At 41.4% G+C, this 22563-nt stretch overlaps 1 protein-coding gene across 3 annotated transcripts in view; it reads left to right on the top strand.

The window, feature by feature from the left end:
* Mid1 (midline 1) overlaps positions 1–22563 on the top strand; it is a 328176-nt gene that overhangs the window by 162385 nt on the left and 143228 nt on the right. For 2 of the 3 annotated variants that reach the window (XM_074064163.1, XM_074064166.1), the window contains exon 1: positions 17339–17634. The exons of the other annotated variant lie outside the window; for it this stretch is intronic. The gene's annotated coding sequence lies outside the window, so the exon portion shown is untranslated. Of the gene's footprint in view, positions 1–17338; positions 17635–22563 lie in introns of those variants that run through there. 3 annotated transcript variants of the gene reach the window in all.

Consider the following 22563-nt stretch of genomic DNA (forward strand, 5'->3'; position numbering starts at 1 on the left):
TCACTACTGATCCCTAGTACTTCCAAGAAGCTGCTGTTTCTTTTTCAGGCATTAATTAGGAGCCCAGGTCACTCTAATATTGAAATCATTGAACTCAGATGCTTCCTTGTGAATGAGCAATAAGTGGGCTCTATAAATTCAACATTGTACACACAGAAATTACCATGGGTCTTTGATCGTGTTGATGTGGTCCTATCAGAATTCCATCAGCTCTGGCACCCTGGGGAACTGCTGGTTTATTACTAAAAATAAAGACGGCTGACCCCTCTTAAAACATGTGTTTGAGTATTCACAAACTTACCTTAACTCAGTTTGAAACCTTCATGTCTTTTCTGAGGATATAGAATATCTAGTTTGGAATAAAACATTCTAACCTGCTGTGTAATTGTGACATCCTCAGAAATGGGTAGTAGAAGATGGCAGTATTCTTTTGAACATGACATTTGACATAGGTAAAATTATAAGAGTGGATATTTTGAACATCTCAGATGAGATGGCTCAATGGGGAGCCTACCAGATGGAATTTATGGGGCCTCAGTTCTAAACAGATGTTCTCCAGCTGGGAAGGCCATGACCAAAAAGTGCACCCAATTCTTTTAATGGACAGATCTCTGAACACAACTTTCTAAGGATTAAAAATATTTAGGTGGTTTAAAATTATACATGGCTTAAAGATTAAAATTAGAATTTCAGGTGTTAGTTACCACTTGTCAACCACTTATTTGGGATACTTGGAGAATATTTTATATTGAGCATTGTTTAAGTGATGAGCACATGAAGGACAACTCAACTCACCCACGGATTGGCCCAATTTGTCAGCATTAAATCTACATTCCATTTGCGATTGTCTTTGAATCTGATGAATCCTCTTCAGTTCCAACCAAGAGCGGTCTGGGCTACTGCCTTGAAGTCGTTTGAGTCATTTTCATTTGCACAAAATCTTAAAACCATGGAGAGAGGCCTCTGACTTCTTGAGCTTTTGACATTCAGCCACCAGAGGCTGCTCTGAGACCATCATCCTCCTTTCACTCTGGGTCCAGATCCCACTGGTGAAACCCGTAAGGACTGGATTTTGCTTTCCTTGCTCAATGTAGTTCCCTGGTGGTCTGCTGTTTGGAGCAGATGATTAATTAGAGCTAAAGAGGAACTGCTGAAAGAAGGAAAAAAGTCCAGATTACTGTTTTGCCCTCCTCTCTATTTTTAAACTCTTAATCTTGGTCAATCTCTTTTAAGTAAAAGAGAATTAGTCAGGGTGGAAAGAGGGGATACTTTCCTACTAGCACTGGCTAATTTTTCATCATTTTTTTCCCTCCATGTTCATTTTCAAAGAACATCTCTAAAGGATTTCAAAAAACCCTTTATTCCGCAATACTTACTTCCACATGGTTTCTATTCTCCCACATTTTACCAGCGTTTTATAGTTGCTTTCATGCTGTTCCCTCTGTTTTATGTTTTTAAATCTTTGCCTTTCTCCCTTAAGTCTTTCTCTTTATCTAACAAAACAAACCCAAAATTAAAGAAGGAGTAACTGTAGTTAAGTAAGAAGGATTAGAAATGACTTTGATGCCTGTAACATATTTTATATTTAATCTTGGACAACTCTGCGCTGATTTAAATTGTTCATTGAAGAATGAAACCAGTTTCCTTCTGTGAAATTGCTTTCAGTCTTCTCAGGCGAAGGCATGATTGTGGTAGACAAGGACCAGCCCATCCAAAACAACTGTTTTCATGATATTATTGCACACACCACCCTATTTACTAAGCTTCCATAGTTATGAAAGCAACTTACTACATCAAGAAGGAAAGTTTTAAAGCCATGGCAAATGCTAAATAGTTCTGTAGCAAAGTCATGAATGTATAGATGACCTGGAGAATTTCATCACTGAAATTCTTTAATTCCAGATTCATTTTTTTGACAAAATTCCATGTCTCATTGAAAAACGAATACTTAAGTGTATTTCCTCTTAAATGTGCTTCATTTCTGTAGATTACAGAAAAAAACTGAACTGGAAGGAAAATTAACTCATTTGTTACTTTCTATTTATAGTAAAAGATGAAAAATAAAAGATTTCTTTTCCTCTGAAAAGAAGTTCTTGAGATACCATGAAACATTCCTAAATATTTGGTGTCATTATAAATCATAGAGTGGACCTATCATTAAAAACTTTTGAAGTGTTTGCTAGTTTGCCTCAAATCTGACCATAATGGTGAAGACCGTCACTCATTGTGACATATTCTCAGGCTGGATGATGGCAGTCATACCATGTTTAGTACAGCATATTTCAGTAAGTGCTGTAACAGAAGCGGAACAGTGGAATGTCCATGAAAGGTGCTGGATCCCTTCTTTGTGGAAGGTTAAGCTTTTCAACTTGAGAGAGGAGAGAGAGAGAGAGAGAGAGAGAGAGCAAAAGCTGAAGTAGCATCAGGTCAGCTTTGTGGGATGCATTAGCAACCTGTTTGAACAAAGATGGAGGTGGGCGTGGGGGTGGGACTGAGGCACAGAAAATCAGCATGGCCCTGGGCCCTGGGAGGTGGCCTCACTGCTTTGCAAATGCATTGCATGACTCATTATTAAACATGCAGAGAACAGACAAATTCCAGGCGAGTGAAACAGCCACTGATTTAGCTGCAGGTAGGTGGGTCATGTTAGCTTCTCCTTAAGGAACTCCCAATGCCATTTCCAACTGCAAATGCACTGAGCAACTGTGTTAAGAAAAAACTGTAAGCATTAAAGACAGGAGCTTAAATTGGTATAACCCTCAGGCCAGGGATACTTCACTAAATTGCACAGGCTTTAAACTACCAGCACTCAATTTTTAAAAAAAATGTATCCGTAGCAACCTCTTTGTTAAGTGAATAGTTACTCAGAAAGGACGCACATCTTTCTAAAGAAACAGACAGATAAAACTGTATTAGTTAACTGTGGATGATATTACTTGGAGTTAAATGTAACCAGGGACACGATTCAGGAGGAGAAGGGGCTTTTAAGAAACTTTTACAACCTCTGTGCTTATTTCCAATCAAATGTGTTTTCATGCCTTTATTATTACCAATAGGTTCTTATGCATGGAACTGGTTTTTTTGAGTCAGAGTGGCTATGTAGCCCAGACTGGCCTTGAACTCATAATCCCTCTACCTCAGCCTTCTGAGTGCTGAGACTACAGATGTGTACTACCATACTCTCCTGTACAGGACTTTTTAAAAAATACTATGGAACAGCTTTAGGTTTCTATGTATATATATTCATGGCACTAGGGTTTGAACTCAGGACTTCATGCTTTGGAGACAGGTCCTCTACCACTTGAGCCATGCCTCCAGCCCTCTTTTGTTTTTTGTGGGTTTTCTTTTTTTTTTTTTTTGGAGATAAGGTCTTGCCTTTTGCCCAGGCCAGACCACTATGATCCACTGTCCACATGTACCACCACACCCAGCTTTTATCCACTGAGATGGGGTTTCAAGATTTTTTTTGCCCGGGCTGGCCTGGAACCAAAATCCACCCTATCTCAGCCTCCAGCGTAGCTTGGGACAACAGGTACCTAACACGAAACCTAGCTATTGGTTGAGATGGGGGTCTGTGAACTTGCCGAGGCAGGCCTTGAACTGCAATCCTCCTTATCTCAGCCTCTCAAGTAGCTAGGATTACAGGTGTGAGCTACCAGTACCCTGTTGATTTCAGATATTTAGAAAAACTATCCACCCTCCTCTTCTTCTTGCCCTCATCATGCCTATCATTTTCTTAGAAAGAGCCTTCATTTAGCACACATGGTAGGTATTCTTCAGTTTTGGCTGTATATGAATCATTAATGCTAATTTCATGGGTATTTGTCACCGGAAAAGTCACAGTTCACAGTCCTATTGTGAGGTCTCTTATTACCAGTGATGGGTTCCCTCAGCTTCCCAGTTTCCATGCAAAATCACAGGTAATTGAGATCCACAAAAATGAAAAGAATTTTAAAGTGTCTCACAACAAGCAGTCTGACAAGGTGAAAGTTTAGCAAGGATTTTTTTTTAAGTACAACAGGATAAAGTAGGGAGAAGTGGAGAAAAGAATGAGAAACATTTCTTACTCCTCATGCAGGGAATGGAAGCAGGGACTCAAAATGGTGGTTCTTATCTGTAGTCTTTATACTTTTTTGATCTGGGGGAACACATTGGTCGTGTTTGTCTCTAGCAACCCCTACTCATTAGACAATGGATCTGGGGGCTTAAGATGGGTGCTAAAACATGGAGAACTGATCTAGGCCTACCCAAAACACAGGAATGATAGGTGAGTTTTAGGACTTCCTCATTTTTTTTCTGTCTCTCTACTTATTTAAGGAACCCTGCAGCTTCTGAACATCACAAAGGGGGATATGGAGAGCCCTTCTATGTCTCCCTATCCTTGAAACTTAACATCTAAAAGGAAGTGGGAGGTGACTAGCTGCTCTGGCTTTTCAGCTTTTACTTCCTTCTTCCAGTGTCTGAGTCTGGCCCTTTAAATAGTATTAAATGTAGTGTAATTTCCCTGTCTCTTCATCTTTCTATCTATCTGACCTACTTCAGATAGAAAGCCTTCCAAGAGGCTTTCTCTGATGGAGTGGCCTTTTTGCAGTCCTGTCGTAGGACATGGGATACCAGGAAAAGTCAGGAGAGGCACTTTCTATAATATGTGTTCACGAATTGAGGTAAGGCAAAAGGGGACCTTGGAACCTGCAAGTTTCAGCTTCTCACATCTCTTAACTAGGGACTGTTGGGAAGGAACATCCTTTTCTCTACCCTCTTTGGTTCAGTCCCTGAAGACCTATGGATCAAACTAGCAAAAGACGGATTGCCAGGAGGAACGGCACACAATTTTTATTAATATTTATGTTCACAGTAGTTCACAGAAAAGGGGTGAAACTCAAAGAAACCGACTCAGGGTACTTAGGTACCTATTTAACAATGGAAAGAGAGTTTTCAATCGTGGGTCAGTGACCAGGAAATACGCAAGGGAAATATGGAAAATAAGAAGGTCTGTTTCTGCAAGGTCATCTTGGTCTGGATTCCCATCTTCAGTGCTGAGTCACCTTTCTCTCTGTGGCACTGGAGGGCACTTTCCTCCAGCGGAAATTTGCACATTGCTTTTAGGCATATAAGGGGAGGGCAGAGAACGCTCCCTGTAGTCCTTGACTCTCAATTGCTTTTAGCTTGAACTAATCCAAATAGGTATATTGTGGGCTGGCACAATCTGATCCCTTCAGAAGGCTAAACACACCTGGCTAGAGCTCAGAGTAGCCAGTGTCAGTCACAGCTAGTTTCACCAACATGCAATCTGTGCCATCATACAGGGCTTGGTTAAAAATGGGCTGAATGGGCATGGCCATGTTCCAATAAAACTTTATTTGTGGACACTGAAATGGACATTGAATTACCTTTGCTTTTCCTATGTCATGAAGTACAATTCTTTGGGGTTTTTTCCCCCAGCCATTTAAAAGCTTCAAGAACCATTCTTAACTGGGAGAATGTACCAAAACAGGTGGTGGGCAGGCTTGGGATCCACAGCCAGAGTTTCAGACCCTGGATCTGGGGAAGCATTTGTGAGGCCACTGGCATCAGCCCCAACAGAGACTTGCTGCAAATGCACTTTCCCAGACCCTCCCCCAGCTCTGCTGAATCAGAACCTCTGGGGCTGCTCTGTTGCCTGTTCAAACAAGCCCTCCAGGGGATCCTGATGCTGATGTAGACCTTTGGTCCTCAGGCTGCGCTAACCATCCGAATTCCCTAGGGAAGCTTTTTAAATGCCCCAAACCCAGCCTAGACCACCTCAATTGAACCACAGTTTCTGGGATTCAGTCAACAGTATCTTTTCAATCTCCTCTAGGTGATTGTGGTGGGATGCCAAGGCAGGAAATTCTTTCAATGTCCAAGTAAGGAAGCTGATCACAGAGACATTAAATAACTTGCTCAAGATACAAACACACACACACACACACACACACACACACACACACACAGAGTCTGGGAGCATGGCTCAAGTGGTAGAGGAAGTGGTGCCAGGCTCTGAGTTCAAGCCTCAGTACCACAAAAAAAAAAAAAAAAAAAAAACAAAAAAAGAAACACAGAAAGAAAAAATAGGTGCAATACAGCTGACTTGCGTTTTTAGGAATTGATGGTTAAAATAGTACAATTGGTCACAGGCTGTATTTGCCAGAAGCTTCAGGAGGCAGGTTATCATTTATGTAGCACGATTAACACTTAAAAACACATCTGGAAATATGCCCTAACTAAAATGAAAGCTGTTTTGGAAGCTCATTAGGTCAGACAATGAAAGCCTAATTAGGCGAGATAAGAGGCAGGGGTTCAGGAGTGTCCCTCCCATCTGAAAGCACTTTGGGCCAAGGGGATTGTGAGGGAGGACAAACCCTGCCAGCAATGGCAGGCATTGTGGCTTGCCCTGGGGCTACTTGCAAGTGTATGGAACACAGGTAAATATGCTACAGTCTTAAATGTCGTTTAATGACAGTAGAAAAAAAAAACCTAGCATTTGGATGCTTGTGATGGATTTTCTGACTCTTAAGGATTCCTGGGCCTCAAGAGTTTTTACATGAAACTTTCAAATGTTAAATGCACTCTTCTGATTTTCTCAGCAAAGGGTTCACCATATCTGTGCATTCCAAGGAAGGAAGAACACAGACTGGGCACCCAAAATAGAGCTGGAGAAAGTGAGGCACAGATGGAAACTAAGTCATGTGATGACCGTACAAATATACAACTGACTGTCAGATGTTTCTCTTGTTTTGTTAATGACCTGACCATAATATGAGCTATTATTTCTGAGTGTTGTGTGCTGAATTCTCATAGTGCTATGGTTAAGAGAGCACATAAACCACCTGCGTGATCTTGGCAAGTTACTTTGCTTCTCTATACCTCAGTTTTCCCTCCTGGAAAAGGAGGATGATATTAGCTGTTTCCTCATAGGGTAAAGAAGGAATAAATGTGTTCACAACAGTGTCTGGCATCTAGTAAGTGCTCATTAACATCAAATAATATTATTTTAAATAAATCACCTCATTCGATTCTCACAAGAACTTTGAGGGAGATTATGCTGATGGGTCAGTCACAAGCACACAGCCAATAAATGACAAGATTGCTATTTGGACTACAGCTGTTTCCAGAAGCTGGGCTGCTATCCTCAGTGCGGTACTTCTTCAGAAATAGAAAATCAAATCAAATAATTATGGCCAATTTTTTTTCACATATGGTAAAAACATATCCCTGGCCCTTCTGTCTCAGTGGATGGCTTTAGAATGCTCCAGGCTTCCCCTCCCATAGAAAACTGAAGCAAGGTGGTGGCCCCTCCTGTCAATGCCTCCTCCTACAGTCATCCCCATCCCAGTAAATGGTGACTGCATTTTCCCAGCTGTTTCAGTGGAGAACCTGGAAGGCATCCTAGCCTCCTCTCTTTATGTGACACAGCAGCCATGCCATCAGCAAATCAAAATACATCTAGAAAGTCCCTGAGTCACCTCACTTCCAGTACCACCCCCTCATCCCACCATCACACCCCCACACACACACAGGATCTTGCTACATAGTCCATGCTGACCCTGAATTCTCCATCCAATTCTCCTGCCTCAGCCTACTGAGAGCAGGGATTACAAAGAGCACTGCCACGCCCAGCTCTAGAATCTTTCTTACAGGAGGCACTTGCCTCCATGCTGGAGCTCTTTGGATGCGCTGGGAGTGATGCAAATCAGTTCATAGTGATCCACAGATATGAATATGTTGCTAGCAAAATCAATGGTTAAACCACTGATGAACCAATTAGCTCTGAGGAAGGCAAAAGCTCCAAGGCTGCATTCCTAACTGAAAATGAATCACAAAAAATGTATTCTATTGGGAAAGCCACTGATAAATTCTAAGTGGGGAAGGAAAACCTCATTCGCAGTAATAAAGAAACAGCCCTAAAACCTGCAGCTTGCACTGCACAGCAAAACGACATCTTTTTCTATGAGGGCCACCCTTTCAATAGGCATGTGCAGTGCGTTTCCTACCTACCAAGGATCACGTGAACACAACTCAAATTGGAAAACCACTTAAAGTAAATAAACATTATTGGAGTGCTTCTTTTTGTCTTCAAAGGTAAATGGCTAATTCCTGGCTTATCTTGAAGGTTCAGTGTGAGAGATGGAGTTTGAGGATTTCAGAGCCATATCAGAATCTAAGCGTTAAATCCCTACATCCCAACACTGTATGAGGCACAGGAGATAAAGTGTTAGAGACCAGTCACAGGTGTGCTGGGATTTGATGCCTCTTTCCAAAAAGGAATTAACTGTATCTGTATTCCATGGCAGCACCATTGCTGGAAAGACCACAGGCTCTGGAGTGCTCCAGTTTCCCATCTACCAACTCTCCACCTGCTGCATCTTCCTAGGGCCTGATGCATAACTGCCTTGTGATAGATACTGGATTCCTTTCATTACCTCTTTTAATTCGGCACAAATACCTCCTGGTGGGTTTTGCAGTACTAAATCGCGTATCTCTGTAGTGTAGCTATCCACATTTTAATTTCATTAGCCCTCTTAGTGGGCAGTGTATCAACTGGTTTTGAATTCTCTTAATTGGGCTAGATTAATTTGCCCTGCTGCAGATGAGCTCGCCTATGTACCAGTTGGTTGGTCTCTATCAATGACCATATCAATATTATCAACCCCCCCAGCACACACACACAGATACAGAGATATCAGTAGGCCTTTTTGATGCAAGTTAGTGCCACAAGAAAGAGCACAGTTATTTTGTTCACTTTTAATCATTCACATTAAAATAATTCCAATACCATCACTATTTATGAAATAAAGTAGACAGTAAAGGCCCCTTCTTTTGTAAAGTATAATTCAAGGGAGAATAAAATGAAGCCTCATTTGAATGCAGTTTCGCAGACATTTAGATCTCTTTAATAAACATGGAGAAGGCTAAGGCACTGATACTAAGTGTTTGCATTTTCTCCCTTTAAATGACTTGATAAGCTTATCTTGCGCTGGGGGACAAGCATAGGAAAGCCTAGTTCAGTATGTGTGAATTTTCCTAAGTAGTTCCCAGCAGAGGAAAAGCTGTCTAGTTATAAAGAAATAAGGACAAATATTATTTTAAATAAGAGTAATAAACACCCTAATCTGTGGTCATGAAGGAAAGGGAAGTGTAAATTATGATTCATATGTAGTTTCAATCTTTACCAGTACCCTAAACACAAGCAGAGATATTATAATTGAGAGGGTTTTCACCAATCAGCAATAGCACTACCATGCAGGCAATCTGTCTGTACATTTGAGAAGTGCCAATCAAAATGATAAAACATTGACTTTTTATAAGCAAGGAATGCAAATCCTGTTCAAAATTTCATTTGATTAAAATTTCTATTCACTTTCTTATAGCCCCTTGATTATAAATGAACCAGCCTGATTTGCTGGTTTCTAACATGCAAAAAATCAGATCTGACTCACAAAAGATAATTTTTTAAAACTCTAATACAAGTTTTAAAATCACCTTTGGGCATTAAAATATTAAAAGTTTGAGGGACTAATCCTCTTCACATATAAGGCAAGTAAGATAAAAGAATAAGGATAAGAAGGAAAATGGTTACAATATGGAGAACACTAACAGCTATTCCTCACCACACCTAAACCTACATAAAAGGATTTACATAAAAAATGATGCCAATTAGGAATAAGATGAAAAAGGGGATTTTGATTAATGGATTGTTAAGGCATTTGAGTTGTAGAATCCTCATTCCTGAAGACTTCAAAGAATGTTTGTCTAAAAAAGTTTGGATCAGGGCTAATATATGTATTTCTGGCTGCACTTAGCAAATAAACCTTCAGCAAATTAAAGCTGTGGTGGTGGAAACAGGAAATGCCAATGGGCTCATATGTGCATGACATGGTGACATTATACTTGGGAGTTCAGAATAGGCCACCAGGCATGTAATTTGTTTAAGGCTCTACTATGACTCTTTGGTCAGCCATGGGCCAGATAATCATAAAACACTGCTAGTTCGCGGGAAGTGAATTTAAAGACAAGAAATTGATTAATAACCAGCCAATGTCTTTTTGTTTGTTTTCATCAATTTTAATTTTTATCAAAGTTATACATGTTCAAGTACAAATGTATTAAAGGCATAATGAAAAACAGCAATCTATCCCATCCCATTCCACCCTGGGGGCAATCATTTTCAACTGGCAAATATTTCCTTTGCTATGTACTTCTATATTTCCTATAATATGCTTTTACTGATCTTTCTTGGCTTATGAATTTTATACATTATCTTTAACATTCTATATATATGATCAAAAAGGAATTATCCCTACCTGGGTTTGATCACCAGCACCACACACACACACACACACACACACACACAAAAGTACTACCCTGTTGAATTACCTTCCTCATACCCACTCCACATTCTCTGATATGATGGTTTCTGGAATTATTTCCCATAGTAACATAAGTACCAAAATGTTGGCTTGAGCAGATTATTTTATTTATTTTTCTAATACAACATGACGTTCAGAGTCATTCAAAGGCTCCACGATACCCTCAGGAATCCAGAACCTTTTTACTTTTCCTGTTTTCCAGCTTTACTATGTGCTCTATTCTCCTCATGGTTCCAGAATGGCCCAGCCTCCCAGGCCTTGCAGCCATATTCCTGGTGGCGAATCTGATGAGGGCAAAGGATAGTGTGTGTCCCCATTAAAGAGCTTCCCCCAAGCCTCTACATAGTAGCCTCTATTAAAACTTCATAGGCCATAATAGTTTCACCTGACCACCTATGCTTGCAAGGGAGGCTGGAAAGTGTTCTTCAGGTGGGCGCATTTCTGTCATTTCTGTCCCCAAATAAATTGAGATTCTGTTGTAAAGCAACAAATGGGAAAGCCAGGAATGGGTGGTGGCATATGCCTATAATCCTAACACTCAGGAGGCTGAAGCAGGAAGATCATGAGATCAAGGCCAGCCTGGGTTACATAGCAAGACTCTGTCCCCCCAAAAAACAAAAACATAAGCAAACAACAACAAAAAAGAAGGAAGATAAAGATGGATTCTGAGTTGACTTCTAGTAATCTCTGCTACTATATCAGTTCATTGTCAGTTTAAGGAGCGTTCTATGACCGAGCTTCCATTTTTTGTATTCTTTTGTTTTTCTTAGTCATTAATAGCTTCATAATTTGCTTATATTTGCATGTACTTGGTCATCGTCAAATGTGGTGGATCAGTATCATTTTTTTCCTCTCTCTGAAGACCTACCTTCAGGAGCTTTCCACGTTCCTGTTAAAATTTAGACCAGGGCCTTTCTGAGACAGTGTATCTACCTATCATCTGTACTTTACTTAGTTCTCTTGATATTGGCTCCTTTATTTTCTCAACCTCATCGGCTTATCTTTACTGTTTCTTTCCCTATTTTTTCTGAAATACACCTTTGAGTGGTTTCCAAAGAAAGAGTACGTGGGATGCAAAAATTGTAAGTCTTAGTATGAAAATAATTGCATTCTGTCCTGACATCTGATGGATACTATGACTTGGTATAGAATTGTCAGAAGTCACTTAATCTCTAAATGTTATGCTTCTTACCTTCCAGACTTGCAGCTGAGAAGAACGCAGTCAATCTATTAGCAAAAGTTAATTATTAAAAAAAAAAAAGAGAGAGGCCTCTTTTAATGGAGGGTTTAAATTAGTTTTGTTCATTGCAATAATTCAGTAAACATTTTCTGACCAATTGACCGATTCTGTGCTCATTATTACAAGGGACATACAGATGTGTGGGCATGAGCTTTGAGGTGGTTTGTTTTTTATGTCAACTTGGCTAGACTATGGAATCCAGCTATTCAATTCACTAACCTTACCATGAAGCTGTTTTGTAAACCTGGTGAACATCTACAGTCAGTTAACTTTAAGTAAAGGAAATTATCCTTTACTTAAATGAGGGAGTCTCAGTAAGTCAGTTGAAGCCCTTATCAGCAAAATGAGGTTTCCCTGAAGAAGAAATTCTATGTCAGGACTTCAGGGTCAGTCAGCCTAGGGATGTCAAGATGTGAGGCCATGCAGTCGCATAAGCCTGAAACAAGTCTCTATACATATATTATATATCCTATTGGCTCTGTTTCTCTGGAGACTTCTGGCTGATATCAGCCTCAATGACCTCAGAATCTAGGAAGGGGAGATAAGACAAGTAAAAAAAAATTAATTGTAATTGTTCCTCTTACAAATTCCAATACAAAATTATAGTAAAAAAAGTAGATGGCTCAGAAATTATAGAATTCCTCTTGGGAAGTAAGAGAATATTGTACAGAAAAGAAACAGAATAAGGCTCAGTTAAGAGCGGAGAAAAGTTTTGAGTGTAAGAAGAGACAAAAAGTTTTGTAGCTAGGTGTAGTGATGCATGTCAGCAGTCCCAGAAATTGGTAGACTGAGGTGGGATAATCACTTGAGCCCGGGAGTTTACTTAAGCCTGGGCAACAGAGTGAGCCTTCTGTCTCAAAAGACAAACGAAAACAGAACAAAAAGCTCTTGCTAAATTCAAGCATAGATCATCTATCAACTTGCTAAAAGGAAAAGGATGAAGAATCAGCTGTATTTAATCAATCCATAAAATATAGACAGTCAGCAATTGTTTTAAGTGGGCTTGGGAGGGAGTCAAGGTGGGGAGATGGTGAGGACGACCTAATCAATGTACAACATAAGTCTATTCAGAATTGTTACAATGAACCCCCGCTCCCCCTGTAAAATGAATATATAATAAAAATTGGGAAAAAAAATATAGACAGTCAAAGTAGTTCACCTCTAAATGCATATTATAAGTTAGAGTTAAGTTATATAACAAGTTAATACGAATATTATGACATGTTAAAATTGTAATATTAACACTATTGCATATTAATATTATTATAATATTAATAGTTTAAGTTAGAGCTAAAGTTTAAAGCTCAGTATGGGGTTGCACACCTGTAATTCCAGCATTTAGGAGGCTGAGGCATGAAGATTTTGAGTTCAAGGCAAGCCTGGGCTACATAGTGAGACTCTGTCTCTAAAATATTAAAATAACATTATTTCTTTAATTTTTTTAATTTTCAAGAGGAAACATCATGCTCAATTTATTTAAAACCCTGACCAGTGACCCCTTAGTCAGTTCTGCCCTGCCTGAAAGTCTCTCCTTAGAGCGTGGTATACTAAGCTACTTCTCTCAGTGTCTACATTTGTTTTCTTTCTGCATTCATGAATTTCTTCCTCCCTTTCCAGCACTAGTCATCCAAAACATTCATAAAAACAAGCAGGAGTATTTGCCCCAGGCACACTTTATGGTTTCATTCAAAGTGCCTGAGTAATCTTGGGCCCCTAGAGATGCCTGTTGGTTTACCTGAAGGCCATGGGTCAGTACTGCAGATGGGCTTCGGTCTCCTTTGCCTCATCCTTGCTGTGGGTCACAACATTTCACTTAACTCACTGACAGAAACTAACTTCACTGAGTACTTGCACTCAGTGAGCAGAAACTTACTTCTTTTGGGGGATTTCCTATAAGAATGCTTTAGAATTTTCATTTTCTAAGCAGGGACTTATGTTGTCAACTAAAATTACCTTCATGGATCCACCTCAGACACAGTGTTCCTCAAATTCTCTTCTGTCCCCATAAAGATAAAGCAAATGGATTTCTGGAACTTCCAGGACAGTATAAATACATTCTTTTCACAGACCCCAAAAACTGTGTTCTTGTACTGGGCACACTGTCTAGGCAATGCAGCTTGGTTCTCGCTGACTTTTGAAGATGTGTCCTGACACACATAGTAATAAATTATTTAAGGTTGCTGCTATTCAGCCATTTTTTACTTATGTAAGCTCTCATTCCACAGGCTTCCACCTAACAGATCACCGAGAGGGGTGGTGGATACCTGGTTAGTTATCCTCCAAGATTGCATACCAGTGCCCATCCATGTTTTAGTAGAGCCTGACCCTGACCACCCACCTGTGAGTTTGCTGTGGAGGTCTGTTTATAACCAACCCCCCACAAAACTACCGAGGATAATCGTCTAGGCTGCTTCTTAAAGGAACTAACATTTGTAAACGTCGTTAATCACCGACTTGGCACCAGGACATCAGTTTCCTTGGTAAATCAAAATTACTTTCCTTGCTTCACTTTACTTGTTTCCACTGTTTTGAATAGGTAGAACAAATCCTCAGTCCAGGCACAACCCCAAAGAGAAATTTATTTCATTTAAAAATTTAAAAGATCATATTTATTTGTAAATGAAAAAGACAATTGTGTTTCACTTTGCTTAGGGGTTTTGGGAATCATTTCTGGAGACAGGGTACTTTACAGCACTATTTTAGTTTAGGCTGCTATAACAAAATACCTTAGCCTGGGCAACTTGTACACAACAGACATTTATTGCTCAGTTGTGGAGGCTGAGAAGTTGAGATGGAGGTGCCAGTAGGCTCTGTGTCCAAGTCTGTGCTCTCAGTGTCTGACTCTCAGTTCTCTGCTTCATAGAGGGTGCCTGTTGCTGTGTCCTTACATGGCAGAAAGGGCAAACAGACTCCCTCAGGCATCTTTGACGCTAACCCCATTCACGAGGGCTCTGCCCTTATGACCTAATCACCAAGGCCCCGCCTCTTTAATACCTTGCACATTAAGTTTTCAACATATGAATTCAGATCATAGCAGTCATAAAGCAGAATAATTCTAATATGATTCTTGGTACAGCCATTTATAAAGATAAGACCTTGAGTTATTTTCTTTGTCTCAATAATCTTGCCTGCCTATGGTGATGGCTACTGTTTGGTATTTTGGTGACAACTATAAGCCCTCTTCCATTTTAACACTCTCTCATTCGACCTATGTGCAGGTCAGAGTGAAAGAGGAGAGGCCAGCCTCTAACACAGAACCTCAACTTCATTGATAGATTCGTGAGACAATGTATTTTTTATATGAAAGTGTCACATACCTTGGTATCTATGTACATGTCAGAGGTATAGAATAGATATTAAATTACGGGCAAAAGGTAATCCAAGAGTTTTGCTTTCTAAGACATTATTCTCCCTTCCTTAATGTAGCAGGTGGCAGAAATCCGAGTGTTCTTCATGTCTAGGGGAAGCTGTGTATTACGTTTTGTTTTCATTCCCCAAATGTTTGCTAGTGGTAGGTATGGCGAAAGTCGCTGAGGTTACAGAGATGACTAAGACAGCAGTCTTGTCCTTGAGACTTGTATAGTTTAGTTTAGGAGGAGAGAAGGATTCAGGAATGTATTATTACAGTAAGGCATCAAAGTGGAACAGCGAGATGGGCCATGAATTGTTCACCTCCTGACTCAGTGCAAGCAGCTCTTTCCAACTGCAAGTTCAGCTTTTCCCTTGCTGCGGGAAAGGAGAGAGTATTTGCATCATGGAAATTGGCCGAGAGTACTACAAATCTTGCCATTTGTTTCTGTATTTATTTATTTTTGAGAGCTGATTTGTAAACATTTACGTCCACAGCACTGAAGTGTATAAACTACTTTATGAGCATAGAAGGAGGGAAGAGATTAATTTTTCTTGGGGCTTTGTGGGAAACCGTGAGTGTTGACATTTGAGATTGTGGGATGGAGGATGCGTGGGTCAAAGAGAAGGAAATGGTAGAAATTTTGAAAGGGCTCTGTCCTTGAGAGAGAAATCCTAGCTCACACTGACCTTGTGACATTGACGTGAGGGTAGCACACAGTTGTGAGAAGCTCAGATTGAATAAATAGCTACTCAGCAGCCTGGGAGCTTCCTGTTGTCCTAGAGCTGGGACTTAGCTGAGGGCAGGGATAGATGCAGTCTTTCTTAAAGTGAATCAGAGTTCTTTGGCTGTGAAATAAAATGGTGATGGTGAGTCCCAGGCTCCTTGGCAAACCTTCCCAATCAGATTCCCTTGAAGCAGGAGCCTGAGGATTTGCATTTTTAATCAATCTCCTCCAGAAACTTCCCTGCCCATTCATGTTTGAGAATTAATCTTTCAAAACCTGGTTTTGCTACTTTTAGTAATGTCTGGAGACATTACTGACTATTGAGATTGCTGAGGTGCTATTAGCATCTAGTGGGCAGAGTCTGGGGATACTGCTAAACATTTCACACTGCTCTGAGTGGCTCTACCACAGGGAACTATTGTCCCCAAATGTCACTCGTGCCCAGACTCAGAAACTTTGGTCTAGGCTGTATAGCAAAGGTCTCTGAAGAAAGTACAAGAAGTGGACTGAGGTCAGATTGTGTCACTAGGGAGGTCCAGAGACTCCTCAAGTGGGGTTATAGACCTCCAGGTGCATATAAGGATGGGGTTGCCAAATTTTCATAGAACTGGGCCAACCTCACACAATATTGAATCATACAGATGACACTCCTGAAGCCACTGACACATTATTTGCTCAGTTGACTTTTTCCTCTAATATCTCTAAATTAAAAATATTTATTGGATTAATCTCACAAAATTGTGATTACTTGTTGGACAAAAAGTATGTTACTGGCTCCACACACAGTAGTCTTTCCTCAGTTTGCACGTTCTCGAAATCCAGGAGGTAGCTTTACATTGAAATCATGTCCACTAGGAGTTGAAAAGAGTTCTTGTTTCTATAGTGTTAAGAAAGAAGAGTCTGGGTTGAAGTTTCCAAGAATCCAACTAGGTGTTCTAAGCTCAGCTGACCACCTTTACAGGTAAGGGGAACCATAGTGACAGATAAATGTGCTTATTTTCAATTTTTTGTTAAAAAATTAGTGTTTCTTGTTCTCCTGGGAATATTTCTACCTGAAATTACGCCTTCGGTCCTTCAATAATGATATTCTTGTTTACTTGCTGCATTTCAAAATATTTGTGTGCACAGCGCCATTAAGATTTTTTTATAGACTGGGTATACAGTTTGTATGGAGATGGGGTGTGTAACACCCTTTTCCTTGATTGCTTGTTTCAGCTAACACGTAACCCACGTGTAACAAGTTGGTGCCCTTCCCCCCAGTTGCAAAAGTTGGCATCCAGCGCAAGATACTCTTTTGAAAATATCTTGAATCCTGAGCGTTGAACTTTTTCTGGCTGAACTAACTCTGCACTTTCCGAATGCTTCAGTGCTTTTTAGGAAGCTCTTAAAATGCAAGGATTTAAGGCCCGAAGCTAATGGCGCTTTGAGCAGACACCGGGCTGTTAGATAAGAATAGAACCCATCCTTTACTCTGGGAGCTCTGGGCCCTGTTTGCAGCTGCTCCGAGTCATTCGACTCCAGAAAGGTCCCTAATCCTGGCGGAGGCAGTGTCCCCCGGCTCCCAGGCCCACCCCCCGCTTCTGATTGGCCAGGCTCGTCGGCGGCCCGAGCCCGCCGCCTACGACGTCCCTGAGAACTGATTTGAAATAAGAGCCAGGCGGTCCTCGCTTCCCTGCGCCCGACTTCTCATAGGCTGGGAAAGGAAAGGTTAAGAAACTTGACATTGTCTCGGCCAGAGTGCGTGTAGCAACAGATCAAAGAAAAAGAGGACGAAAAAACGTGCTCTTGGCTGCCTGTGGATTGCGCCGGGGTCGCTTTTGTCTTGCGGGCTTCTGTTGGCTTTGGTGTCTGCACTCGGAAGGCTGCGGCGTGCGCTTCCACGCAGCTCGCTCCCTGCCGGATGGGTCATGGAATTCTAAACATGAGGCAGGTAAGCCTGGCAGCTGCGCTGGCGCCGAGAGGAGGGCAGGGGAGAGGGAGGGCGCAGCGTGGGACCCCTGCGACCTGTTACTCCCGGGAGCCTGCGGGGTGAGCAGATGCAGGTCCGAAGTGATCCAGTCGGCGGAAAGAGGGGCTACATTTTCCCCAGGGCAACCCAAGAAGCCGACTACCTGCCATCCCCCACCCCCGCCATCCCGGTCCTCGCCAGCCACCCGTCCCCACTTTTGCCTCTCCTGGTGGTTGGTGATGTCAGGCAGTGATTGTGAAGGGCTAAGAGCGGTTCGGTTCGTAGAATTTGTGCTTCCATTCGAGTTTGCGGCCTCTGCCATGTATTGTGCAGGAACGATCTTGAGCTTTTAGCCTCCACCCTAGGCTTTGGGTTAGAATAAAGACAACTGCTTATCCTGCAAAAGAATTAAATGGGGCCGCTTATCTCGTTTGGGCTTCCCATTCTGAGCACTTAGCGAGTTTATGGCTTAGAAGGCGGAACCAGCCCAAATCCAGCACACCGCCCTTCCAGAAAAATGCAGATTTGTTTTTTCCGTCCTAGCAGTTGGGGAGCTGTATTGCTTGGGGATGTGAGAAGACAGCTTCGAAAGTAATGAGCGGAAGAAAGGCTGGGGGATTACCGAAATGAGTCTTTGAAAAGAATTCTAAGCCAGCAGCTTCTTCCGTCGCTCTGGGCATGATGATAAAAATCCTTATCAGCCCAGGCAGAGGTTTATAGCTTTGCTTTTAAGAAAGAAAAGAACAGGAAAGAGTGGATTAGGAAGCCTAGAAAGGGTGTAATTTACAACTCAAAGTTATGGAAGAATCTTAGGTCAATATTTGAATATCAAGATCAATCCTCATAAGGGGAAAACAAGACTGGAAAAACATCCCAGGAGCTGGGGAAGCCAGCGATCACAGAGGAGCAATGCTACTTTTGTCAGAGCTGAGTAAATCTGGGTGGGAAAGTTAGCATCTGTATTGCCACCGGAAAAGCTCTTGGCTTTTTTCTTCCAAGTGGGCTGGGTATGCGCCACCCGGTGTGCTCACTCTGGGGAAAGTGAACCTTCCAATTAATGGTTGGGGCATGGGGTTTAGAACTTTATGTCCCTTTCTTGCAGCTTCCGGAGCTGAAGCAGAGCCCCCAGTGAGTGGTCAGGCGCAAAGACCCTTACTTAGCCTTCTTGCCCCCTCACTTGCTCCTAAGCAAGCATGCCTGGCAAGTTTCAGCGAGTACAGAAGAGCACAAGTAGTGCCGTGTGCTTTCAATGAATTGCCAGACTGTGGGGGCGGAGGCCGGTTTTAAGTTTTGCAAACCTACAGTCCAGCCTCGTTTTTTTTTTTTTTTAAATGCCCGACAATCAGATCGGATGGAGAAAAAGAGCGAGAAGGCTAACTGGAAAGGATTAAAAAGGAAAAGGAGGAATGCAGTAACATTTTTGATAAAAGTCCTAAGCCGGAACAAAGAAGTCACTTGATCCTGTGCAGAGCCACCTGTCCTCTCCCCGGTGGTGTCTGAGCTCAATTTCCAGAATCCTTCTTCCCACACTATTCCTGTGGAATGGTGGCACTTCCATTGCCTGATCCCCAAGGCCGTACTGTCCTGAGTTTGGGATAAATGGTCTTTGCCATGAGTAGCAGTGGCATTCATGTGAGGTTGGAAAAAAGAGCCCAGTATTGAAGTTTTAAGGGCACAAGTACACATGTTGCAACTCTTTAGTTTTTAAATGAGTGGACAATTTTTTATCCCACGTCTATATAGCTAACATTTTTTTTTTTGCCTGTTGGGTACTCCAAAAGTGGATGTGATGGGGGGAGGAGACAGAAGAGAGAGTGTTCATCTAAGCCAACTGGTCAGTTGAAGACAAGAATGTAGGGGGGGGAAAGAGATGGCAGTATTATTACAAGGGTGAACCCCAGCTTTGTTTTTCTTGGGGGAGACATGACTGCTGTGTTGAGGCAGGGTGAATCTCATCCACCAGCCAATTTGTCAGCTCAGCCCTGGAGCCCCTGCTGAATTTGCAGGGTTAACTATCAAAACCGACCCATGTGTCATCAGCTCCGCAATGAAATTCAATCTTTTTGCTGGTGAGTGATCCATCCCTAGGGCTGCACAAATGCTGAACAGTGGTGTGGCAACCCAGAAGAGACCGCTGCCTCTGGCTAGTCACAAATTCTGGGTAGCCAGAAATTGCTAACAGAATTACAAGGCTACCTGGCTGGCTATAAGATACAGAGTGGCTGGGTTTCTGCCAGGTTGGCACCAAAGGTGTTGGACAGAATTCTTTGAAGGTAAGGCCATACTGAGTTAGGTTTGAAATAAAAAGAACAAACAGTAAACCTCACTTGCCTTTACCAGGAAGTCATTTTCGAAGTGTGTACCAACCTTTTTCTGCACTCTGATCATAAATGGGAAACTTTCCCGAACCTTCCTGAGAAGGAATTTGCTGTTCCCAGGCTAAAGGAAAGGCATGGCCACCTGTTCTAGAAGCCCAGCCAAAAACAACAGGTTTGCCTGTGGCATTCCCACAACTGCAAATATCCTTCCCACATAGGGAGCCACCCATTGTCCCTCCAACAGAAGAAGAACAAATACTTCATTCTCAAGCTGGAAAAAAAATGTGGATTCTCCAGACAAAATTGCCTACCAGACAGACATATTTTGTGTTTTTAACACGCCAATAAGTTTAGAAAAAACTCTTAAGAGAAGAAATGGGTGCTATATTTCTGATCTACTGAGAGGAGTTCACTTTCAGTCACAGCTGCTAAATTCTTGCAAGGCTAGCACGCTGCTATTACCACGAGGCTGTGACTCTGATTAGCCCATTTTGCATTCTTTAGATTGGAATTAAAATGCCCAAGGACATCTGGCTGAATAATGAAAGTCTTCTTAGTCATCTTTCCTCCTGAGGATTAGAAAGTCCTTTACAAACATGATCTATTTATTCTCTGCCACCTCCCCAGGACAGAATGAAGGGCAATTTGATCCTCATTGAACAAACGGTGAGGTGAAGGCAAAGAAAAGTTAAGTATAAAGAAGCCAGCGAGTTAGAGGCAAGCTGGAGAACGAATATTCACCCACCCAGAAAGACTACCTGTGCAGGCTTAGGCTCTCAAAAAGCTCTCTAAGGGATGAAAACAGAACCTCTCCTTCAACATCCTCTTTCTTCTCAGACATAGCACACAGTGTCAACAGCTATGTGGTGTGGTAGCCTTCATTTGAAAGTCAAGCCTTTAAAAGTTTAAAAGGCATTTCTGTTCTCATTTGTCCCAATGCTGAGATCAGGCAGGTTTTAGGACATAAATAGGAAGATACTGTAACCGGAATTTTAACTATGCATCTGAAAAATGTCCCTTTTCAACAGATGTTTTAAGTTTTTGCACATGGTTTAGAATGCTCAATGTCTTCATGTTAAAGTTTTTATTTCTTCTCTGCTGTCTCTCTTTCAGGAAATGTTAGCATGGTAGGACTTGCTGTCCATTTAAAGATGCTGGTTGGTTGTTTTGAAATAATTTTTTGAACTGGCTTTTCCTTGCCTTTCGCTGCGACTCTGTGTTCCTAGTTTGCCTGGCTGTGGACCACATAGGCTGCAAGCGAATCCGCTAATTGGTAGTTGCATGTTATCCGCAGACATTCCAGCAAGTTTTAAGGCTAAGTGTGTATGTAGATGTCTCTTGGCTTTGATCCGTTGGGTGGTAAATAGACATCCAAGGTAGCTATGGCAACCTGGGCTGCACATTGGTGAAGGGGCGGGGGGCAGGGATTTGGTCACTGGACAAAGAGTAATTTATTTGATTAGGAAAAGATGGGGCCAAATCAAGATATTTTTAACCTACATGATTTGAGGACCTCAATTTATCCAAATCATTTCAATTTTTCCTGATAAGCAAAAAGAATTAATGGCTGGCCACATAAGAGTATTTTGCGGACGTAATTTACATTCTTTTTAATCAAGTGGTTGCTGATTTCAAAAACAACTTATAAAATGAAAGGATGCCCTACATATTACGTCAATGTCATCAGTATCCTTGTTGTACTTAGTGTCGGTGTTTTTATTTTCAGAACTTGGTGGGACTTTAAAAGAAAGACCAGGATGTGGTTGGAGGTGTGCATTTCAGTTCTCTACCTGCAGGGGTCAGGCTTGAAGCTTCCATGATGGAAGTCTAGGCAGTGGCCACCACTGCAGGGAGCCCCTGGCAGAGCCAGAGAGAATTACTCTGCTTATAGGAACAATTAGTTAGCAATTCTTGTAGGCCAAAACTACTAGGAAAATGAATTCATTCAAGGAAGAGAATATCAAATACAGTGTTACTAAAACAAAGGCAACAAAGCCAGGTCAAATGGGAATCTAATCTCCATTTAGATTTGGGGCAAGTTTATCAGGAAGATTCTGGCTCATTATCAACTCCTTCAATTTCACAACAAACACATCTTAGGGGTTTCCTACTAGTAGGTTATTTGCCTAGTTTTATGAACTGGCACTTTCTAGAAATGTCTTTAAACAAAAGGATGTAATATTAGGCATCCATATGGATCCACAAGATTTTCTTTTGCTTCCAGAGGAAAATATTTATTGACACAAGATTAGGATGTTTAATGGCCTCCAAAAAGGTGTGTGAGGGAGCTCAAAAAATTGAGACACGCACATACAAAATGTCTAGAGGAAACTTTCCTATAAAAAACAAAAACCCTGGAAAGTACGTCCTTTGTGATTCGAGAGAGAGGATCTAAGTAAAAAAGCAAAAACAAGAAAGAGGTGCTGATTGTTTCTAAGTGGATGTCAAAGGTTTCAAGTTCAGGCAACTGTTTGTCAGGGTGTTCCAGTTCTTATTTCAACATTTATTGAGCACTTACAGAATTAATGTATTTAGTAGTTCATTCAATAAAGTTACACTGTAAATGATTATGATATGCAAGGTGACTTTTGGG

Source organism: Castor canadensis, chromosome X (genome assembly GCF_047511655.1).
Source record: "Castor canadensis chromosome X, mCasCan1.hap1v2, whole genome shotgun sequence".
Lineage (NCBI taxonomy): Eukaryota > Metazoa > Chordata > Mammalia > Rodentia > Castoridae > Castor > Castor canadensis.